This window comes from Perna viridis, chromosome 5, assembly GCF_037379345.1.
Source record: "Perna viridis isolate PV_CMFRI_1.1 ecotype Kerala chromosome 5, ASM3737934v1, whole genome shotgun sequence".
In the NCBI taxonomy this organism is placed as follows: domain Eukaryota; kingdom Metazoa; phylum Mollusca; class Bivalvia; order Mytilida; family Mytilidae; genus Perna; species Perna viridis.
In genome coordinates this window covers 47163743-47173610 of record NC_142449.1, presented here as the reverse complement: position 1 = coordinate 47173610, position 9868 = coordinate 47163743, and the positions used below count along the sequence as shown (strand labels likewise).

The 9868-nt window shown below is 33.2% G+C and overlaps 1 pseudogene; it reads right to left on the bottom strand.

The window, feature by feature from the left end:
* Positions 1–1099: 1099 nt before the first annotated feature.
* Positions 1100–4667, bottom strand: LOC148617976 (toll-like receptor 4; annotated as a pseudogene).
* Between the last annotated feature and the right edge of the window lie 5201 nt (positions 4668–9868).

Here is a 9868-nt window from a genome sequence, read left to right as displayed (position 1 = left end):
ATGCGTAAGCAAGCACCAGCACACCTCTCACCATTCACATAAGAATGCACAATGATTACAGGGATATAATTCATTGAGCGAAACACGCATGCGCACACAAACTATTAAACATAACGAAATGTATAAAATAAATCAATGACATTACTTTACCATACCTGTTCAAATGACTTAAATAGCTCATGTATGTCAATTGCATTATAAAATAATTTCTACAGTGATCAATTGAAAAAAATTTCTGGCATTGACATACTGTTTACATATTATACTTGGTATATTTAAGTAGCAGGTTTTATTTTTTAAAAAATCAAATAGGAGGTGATTCATGCATCTCAAAAATCCTCCAAATTTACTTTTATTTCCTTTTCAAAAACACTTACAGACCACAAAACCATTTGCAGTTTGTAATTTGTTGCACATTTGAAACCAAAAATATATCGATTGTAAAAGAAGTTGGTACTTTGAAGGAGTTATCGTTCTTGATTTGGTTTTATTTGGTTGAATTTAGTGGGAGTGCGTGTATTGTTTTCTCTGAAATACAGATCTGAATACAGTTAGGATTACTATCGTTACGTGAAATATAATATATGTAGAATATAAAAACATTTGTCTAATGGGTTTTTACACTATAAATCACCTCTACCATAGCTAGTGTCTGAATTGTATATTTCTGGTATTTAAAAAAGTCAAATCTAAAAGAGCTTTAACCAATAAATGTTTATAATTAAATTTATTTTCTTGAAGACGAAACCGTCTTGTCAGTTAAGTAATATTTGGACAGCGTCCCAACTTGAATAACACAGAGACATAATAGATGGAAATCAGTAAACTGGTGATATGTCTTTTGGACTTTGAACTCTTTTGAAACATACGAGTTTGAAAATCAGAAAATGAAGGAAATTTCTTTAAAAAAATGCATATAGACGAAACATCATAACCTGATTAAACTCTTGTCCTGAACTATCTTAACACTAAATATGTATCGTAAAACAGAGATTAAGAGAACATGGACTCGGGTCAGTGAATAACAATGGTGAATCATTAATTCGTTGAACCAAGAAAATTGTTAATCTTAGGGTCGATTTTAGAAAACGAAGACATATTTAATCAATTTGTTGTAGTTCCTTCCTTTATTGGTTATAAATGTATACACAAAACCAGAAAGTATACACAAAACCAGAATGATGATGATATGGTGATTCATATTTCGTTTGGCATGTTTAAGAAGTAAAAAAGGGCGAAATACTGGCAATGATCCCACTGTTTTCATTGCTAAAATAAAACTCAATTTGATTAGGGAAACGAAAGACGTTTTGAAAACTCAATTTGATGCCTGCAAGTAAAAGATCAGGTCCTAAAAATATTTGAAGTCCCTTGGTTTGAATTAAATTTATAAAAGAGCAAAAACGTACGGCATTTCAATGAGACTGCAATATACACAGGGCAAATTGCAACATGTATATTTCTCATCTGTTGACATTTTATAAGCAATTTGGCGGCGGTTTTTCAAAAAATGCTGAGGCCGCTTACCATACCAGGACACCTGTTCCTTGCTCCCAGTTGTTAGCGAAGTTCGAGTTGATTTTGTTTCTTTGTTTGGTTATTTTGGCTATTCCATTTTCTTTGTTATGTGTGTCTATATTTTTCTGTCTAGGTTTTTATCATTGGATTGTATTCTCTTAATTTCTGATCGAATCTTGGTTCCCTTGATTACTCATTAGCAATATTTATTAATTACATTTTGGTTAACGAATGGTTAATTTTAAAATGTAAGTCGCTGTAAGATTCAGCAAGTCGTTTAAACATTGTATGAAAAACTGAAATTTTAATTTGACTACTTATATTTGCACCATGAGAATCAGAAAAAAAATTTCCATGTAATTTTGATCAATTGGCATTTTATTGAAATTCACTGAAAATGAACATTTCAAGCGCATATAACTCTCACATATTCATTTTTCTAACAATCTGCAGAATTCATTTTAACTAATCCAGTAATGCAGAGATCAAATAGAGAGATCCTTGGGTGAAATTGTAAGATTGGTAGGTTTTTGCAAGCTCGTTTCTGATTTTATTTTAATTTTACCTTGTTCTTACAAAAACTTACACTTAACATACAAGCAACTTATAAACACTAAAGCTTTGTCATAAACTATCATGAAAATGAAAACGAAACACATTAAAACGTAAATGGAAAATGCTCAGATCACCTCTACTACAGGTTTCTTCTTTTTCTCTTTAGAATGTCGATCAGCAGTTCTTTGAATGTTTGTTTGGCAATCTCGGAATCTTCCCATTGAATAAAATCATGTTTTTCCATCTTTCCCCTCAGCAACTTTGGAACATCTTTGGCAGTAACGCCCTCCACGTTAACTAGGATAATATCAGAAATATCTCCTTTGTAAAGATAATAAAAAAACAGTTTCGGTCTAAATAAAACACCACTGATCCGAAATATACGTTTTCGAGAGAATGATAAGAACTGTTCGACTAATTTCCATGTTTTCCATCATGATCTCAAATTTAGATCCACGGGCTCCCTCTCTGCTTTCAAGGTACAATTTGAACTCTCCACCGAAATCAATGTTACCTTTGTTGCCATCGTCTACTCCTGGTAAAATGTTAGATATAACCCACTGATAATCATCTTCGGAGCTTGAGATAAAGGCGTCATATTTCAACGAGCTTCCGTTCAATTCTTCGTATCCGTCGCCTCTGAATGCAAATAATCTTTTCATATATCACTTAGCTCGATAATATCGTAGTTGAATGAACCATCGCTTTCTGTAGACTATGAATACGACGATCAGAAATAATAGAAAGCAACCGGCAGCAGCCATTATAATTTGTGTCTTAGTGAACCAAAGGCAGTTTATTTTACTTCTGTCGAACGACAGCAGCTTTTTACGATGCCATTCTGGTGGTGAATTGCACAAATATGTGTCGCTGTGTACAAGATTCATTTTTGTGGTGTTTATAAAATCACGAAACCATCGGAGATCGCAAGTGCATGCAAACAGATTCTGCTGAAGATAAAGTTTTTTTTAACTTCGTAAAATCCTGAACAGATGACGAATTTATAAGAGCAATCATAATCTGGCTTAAATCAAGACTTTCTAACTCTGTTGTTCTTTTAAATAACCTGCCACTCCATGTTGATATTTTGTACAGGCGAAGTGTTAGATTTTGAAGGCTTGTTAAATCTTTAAACAGTGGATCAGGTAGAATTGTCATGCCATTGTTTGTCAAGTTCAAGGTCAAAAGTTAATTCATTCCAGCAATAAAATTGCCATTATTGTCCGTTGCAATCGCGTCTCCGAGCATATTATTTTCCAAGTGAAGGTATTGTAAATTTATGAGCACATTGAAAATCCCAACTGGGCACACCGCTGAAAAGTTATCGGCCATGTTGAGATAGTGCAACGAAACATTGGTGTCATTAGGCTTTCGGCATTAGGGATCCTCTGAATATTATTCTTGTTCAGTTCCAGTGATTCAAGAACTCCAAATGGAGAAAATATCCTCCCGGCTAGATTGTGGATGATATTTTGTACTAAGTGTCGTCAGGCTTGTCAATCCATAAAAAGCGTCTTGTTCTAGACTATGAATCTTATTGTTACCCAAGTAGAGTAGTTGTAATTTCGATAGATTTGCAAAAGTTTTGTCTTCCAGTCCTGTTATTTGGTTCCCATTTAAATATAATTTTTCTAGAGACGGTGGTAAGTTGTTTGGTACTTTTGATAGTTGGTTGTCGTTCAGAAATAAAATAGTCAACGCATCAAGACCATCAAAGGCGCTGCTACTAATGTTGAATATTCCACCATTACTTAAATCTAAAGTTATCAACTTTTTCAGGTCAGCAAAACCTCTAGGAGGAATGCTGCTCATTTTATTGTTTTTCAATTTTAGTGTAGTGATACTTGTGTTGCGCAATAATTCAAAGTTCGACGATGGAAGTACACCACCAAGTTTAATGTTGTCAATGTCCAATGATACTAAATGACTTCCAACTAAGCCATAAAATGCCGTATGGAGATCGGAACTTGTGCATTATTACTCAAACCAATATCATTGATAAATTTCAGTTGTTGATAGTCAGCAGGGAATGTTGGATCTTTCATATTATTTGTTTGCATGTACAGCTTCTGGAGATTTTTTAAGTTTCCTAACTTCGGAATTCCAGGTAAGTTGTTGCTATCAAGATTAACCAATTTCACCGAAGGAGTTTCAATAAATGCGTCCTGTTCAATCTTTTGAATTAAGTTATATATCAGGTAAACTTCTTCTAATGACGACAGATTAGCAAAACTATGACTTTCAATCACTGATATCTTATTATTCCTCAGGTATAGATACTGAAGTTTTGGGAGCAAGTCACCATTGAACGTATTTGACTTCAGACCAACTATACCGTTGTTATCCAACCATAGATATTGAAGATTAGGCAGTTCGCCTACGTTAGTAAAGTTTAAGTTGAATATTCTATTATATGTCATGTATAATTTTTCAGTCGATCGCGGGAGGTTTCGAGGTACGGCTCTTAGTCCATGCCCTTCACAATTAACAGAAGTCAACTCTTTGTTACAGAAGCAATGCCCAGGACATTCCGAGGGAGATGATCCTTCTATTGAAAGAACGATGCTTAGAATTAAACACAGCATGCCAAACATCCTACAAGAAAGGACATGTAAATTAAAAAAGATGCAAGGGGGCATGTCTTCATTTAATACCAATATGTATAGTCGAGGCAGTTTGATACTTGTATATTATGCCAAGGTATATAAAAAAACATCACCTATTTTCCAATGACGTTGTAAAACATGTCGAGGAAGATATTGACGCCATCGTGTACAAAATTGTTTCAAGCGTTATTGTGCGGGGCATAGCTAAATATACCCTTACTCAACAGTATAAAAATCCCTATAAAAACCATATTGAAGTTGATGGATCAATTGCTACTTAACAATATTGTACGATTTTGCGTTGTGTTGACCACTCGTGTTTGTATAAAAGCATTCGTCTAAAAAACCGAAGCAGCAATATGCAAATGAAGAAAAATCCATCCGCTATTGATGAAAATATTTAAATGAACAATATGCAGATGACCATAAAAGGAATATCCATCCATGCATGCACACATTCAGAAAGATAACACAAGATAAAAGCAACTTCAATTTACCTAAACTAGGTTCCATTGAATACATATTCAGACATTAAACCGTAAATCAAAGCTTTAATTAAAAACATCAAGTTCCCCATTTCACTGAGCTCTCGCTTTGAATTATTTTCAATTCTGAAAGCAACAAAATCAGCAAGGGGAGACTTCAGACACTTAGGCAAAATTTCACATCATGAATTAATTTGAAATGATAAATTAGCCTTTGAACGTGACAACTTAATGTCAAGAAAGAAAAACAGATAAGAAAAAAAAACAATGTTAAAAAAGCTTCATTTTGAAATTTTGATTTATGTGAATTTAAGTTATTACTTGTACATTAGCAATATAAAGCTTCAGTAGAAGGTACATAGATCTTGCGACATGATGGGTAAAGTTAAATGAGCAAAATTACAACTTTGAACTTTAGCAATCTAGAAGTCACTACGAATTTATCTTATGGCCTCCTCGGATCTGCTGGTTGAATATTCATTTACGTGGCAAGGTCCTTCACAAAAAGGTACGTTGAAAAATCCCAAGAGCAACCTTTATTAAAGTTAAAATATCATATTACGTGTTTACCGTAGTTGAGATGAGAATAACTCGATATGGATTTCATGTATTGAACCATCGATCCATGCATGTTTAAACCTATTTACGAAATAAGAGATGAAACGTTTAATGAAAGAGTAATAAAGTCAACCAAGATTCTTACAAAATCTTTAAACAGAACATGATTTATATCGGAAAAAAAGGATGAAAATATATACAACACTTGTAGACACATGATAATGCGGATGTCCCAAATGAACGGAACGGACTAACCTAGTAATGGTCTCCATCCGTCCGTCGGTCAAACTTATCTTCTGGGTACAACTCTTACATTCTTTTGATTACCACTGCAACCTTGGTTCCCTTGATTGCTCTTAAAACACTTGTGAGGTTTATGTATCCATACCTTTGGTAAAATATCAAATATGTAAACACTTGAAAATAATTTGAAACCATATAAAGATATATAAACGAATTATCTAGTGAAGGGCATCAGCAAATAAAACATTGATCCCCACTGGGTGCAGAAATATTACAACTTGCTGAGTTTCTCTCTTTAGTTTAGCATAAACGGCATTGGAAATATACATTTTTTTTCTTTTTAACATACAAGTTGCAGCCTAAACTGCACGTTGTGTGATGGTTTCCTCATCGTTCATTGAAGATCCATGAGTTCCCTTGAGCTGCCATTGTTCATTCCGACTGGATTGTTGTTTCTTTGACATATTAACTATATCTATTTTCGTTATAAAGTAATAGTTTTATATTCAGATTTAAAAAAGACAAACAAAAAAGTACTGACTGAAAACATTTTAAAAAGACATAAGACGGATGGGTTTTAGGGAAATCCGATGTACTGAGGGACGACCAATTCCGACTTAATGCAAAGCACCCACGATGCATGCTGCTCATTGAAGGTAATGTCCGATGGAAGAACAACAACCATAACAGATTTTCCTCCATATTGTATATGGTAGATGAGAGTTGTCAGATGTAAATGCGATTAAGTTGTTTCCCTTTTCCTGTAAAATATTAGCAAGCACATTCTGAGCTAGTGGTTTTACATCAAACCAGCTAAAAACTTTACACTCTGTGGTATCCATTATGAATCTATATAATATTTTTTTTCCTTTTTTCGTGTTGGTAACCAAGTTACAGAATGAACAAAATTTTCTTTCTTTAAATATTTTAAATCAATGTTTCTTTATCATTGATATAATCATTTTCATGGATTTGATACGGGTTACTCGGAATATGTCTGTTTGATAGAAGCGACAATCAAATTTTCATCAAAATAGTTTGTCTATGATAAGCGACCATTCGAAACATTTAGGAGATAAAATATTTTATCAAGAGTTGCATATAGGCGTTACAAAGCAAGCATGAAAATCTACAGTCATCTCATGAAATATATAAGTTCATGACAATAGGTCGAGAGCACTTTATATCTATATTTTAATGATGAAATAAAAAAAAATACCTATGCATCACTAAATTTTGTTACTTAAACTGAAAAGGAATAAAAATGCTTTGTCTAGTTGTGTATAATTTTCCTCAACTCTACTTCGAATCGACCTTCAATTACATTCTAGTCTAAATATCGGCAAAAAAGAACCGAAGCGTCATTAGTAGGATCACTCAACTACGTCAAAATTAAATCAAAAAACATGTCGAGAACGTGAACACATGAAACAAAGACGATCTACATACACAATGTAATGAACCGAATAAAATAGATTACTCATAAAAACTGAAGATAGGGAAAATAAGATGCTTAAAAAAAACAATATCTAAAGCACTAGAAATAAGAAAACCGGGAGTAACATCAGGTGTTTCGGTAGAATAAGCATGTCTTAAGAAATAAAGTAGATAAGTTCAAGTGTTTCAGGTCTTTTCAGATTTCTAAAGGTAAGTCATGATTAAAACAAAAGATCAGTAATGTTGTATTAAAGTGTGTGAATGTAGTAAAATATGGCATAAAAGAATAGGTAATTTAAAAACAGAAACAGAACGGCAACAATAGAACTGCTGTTTTGTTTGGAATTAGAATGTCGTCTGTCTGCTGAAGCAAATGAGCACGATAACTAAGTAAACTCTTTCTATTATTACTTAAAGTAACTTTGGGAGGTAAGGCTTCTCACCAGAATAAACCCACTATTTCACTCTAAAATGTCATTGCTATGTTAGGAACGTAGTGACTGATTTCATGGGTTTTTTCTGCCTATTCCAATTTTTTTTAATTTTACAGATAAAAAGGTAAGAAATTTATGTTGGAGTAGCTAAAATTATTGCATTAACAAAGGATTTACTTTGTTTATACTGTAACAATATTGTTTTAATTAGTATGAATAAAATGCAGGCGATTCTCTTTTTTTCACAAATGTTTGAATATATTTTTAATAATACACGCATGCTTATCAATTTAACACACACACACACACTTGTGAAGCAGCACATTATGCATTTCATTAATAACGGGATTTTATGATCATTAATATGATATAAGCCACCAATAAATGTGTACATTACCAAAGGTATAAGATATGCAGAAAGTAAATTTTCATCACCATATTCAGCACAGGATAAAACAAGAATACAACGTCAAAGCCATAACACTTTTGTCACTATTTATCAGATGTGAAACTGGATTTGCATTCTCTACTACATTGATTTCTTGATTATGTAACCTTGTCTTTAGGGTAGCCAGTCTACTGTAATTCTTTCTTTACTTTTTCTTCACGGGTTGATGGTCTCTTCGAGTTTTAGTAACTTAATCAAAAGAAATGTTTTGATGGCGGATTTGACGAGCTTTTTTTAGCTTACAATGCCAATCTTCTAGATGGTTTGTTGTTCTTGGTCTTCCTGTTGAATATCAGTGTAAAAGATTACGGTTGGATTCACACCAGTGATCAGTGAATTGTAGTGTTACACTATTGAACTCTGACTTTTCGATATCTTACAAATTATTGTAATATACATCTTCTACTAGTTATGATTGTAGAAGCGGTAGTACTGATGCCTGGCGAATGGGGAGAAGTAGGTTATTGGTTTCTTGTATGCTATCTGGGGTCAATGCTTCTGTGGGTTTAATTCGGATATAATGGAAATAGCAGCCCTTTATTCTGATGCATGAAACAAATCTGAGTTGCTGCATTGCAATCTACTAATCAAGGAGTGTTCGGTTGAAATATGATATAAAATCTCCATCTGGAGGTTTTCTACTATTAGTGTGAGAAGTCTAGTGTACCTCTGTTGATCTTTGCTGGGTATGACAATACTGTGAGAGTAGTATTTTTCGTTGGGTACCAATTTTTGTGGATTTCGTGAGTTTGGTAACCCATGAAATTTGGTTCCCAAAGAAAAGGAAATTTTCCATTTGTTTGTATGATGGAGTTGTCAAATCAACGAATTCCAGAATCCACGAAGTGATCATTTTCCCCTAAACCACGATCATTGGTACACACGAATAAAACTACTTTCACAGTATACAAGAGGGACTATAGTACCATGAACCTCTGCATGATACGTGTAAAGCTGGTAGAATAGAGCAGTGCAGGTTTAGCATAAACCGTTACACTAGATAGTTTCAGCTGTAGCTAGATAGGTAGGATTTTTCAGAGTACTGAAGAAGAGTGACGTAATCTGCGCATAGGAGGGGTTGTCTAGTTATAGTGTCTGTGCTTTCACATTTACAACAATGCCTGTTACTGATGTTATTATGTACTCCACTGGTCGTCGCTCCATTCTTTGTTGCGTAGTTTTACCAACTTTTCCTCATAGATAGTAAGAATTGTAATCAGTTCTAGTCTGGACGGGGTTTTCATAGTTTGCAGCACATCGTTTGAGCTTAACATAATTTCCTTATTGATGATTATTAATTGATATTATCATAGGTGTAATCACATTTGTTTGGGAAAATCATTGATAAAGATGATTTGTTTTTTTTAATAAACATTACAAATTCAAACAGTATACCTAAACAAAAAAAAACTCATAACCGATTTAAATGGGTTTTTTTTAATTCTATATATAAACATTTTCAATTAATTAAGTTAATTACACTTTTTTTAATCATGTAAAATAATTGTTTAACATCTTCAATAAAGTCAGAAATATACTTCTTATTCTAACACAAAGTAACTTATACCTATATTTTTAATAAGA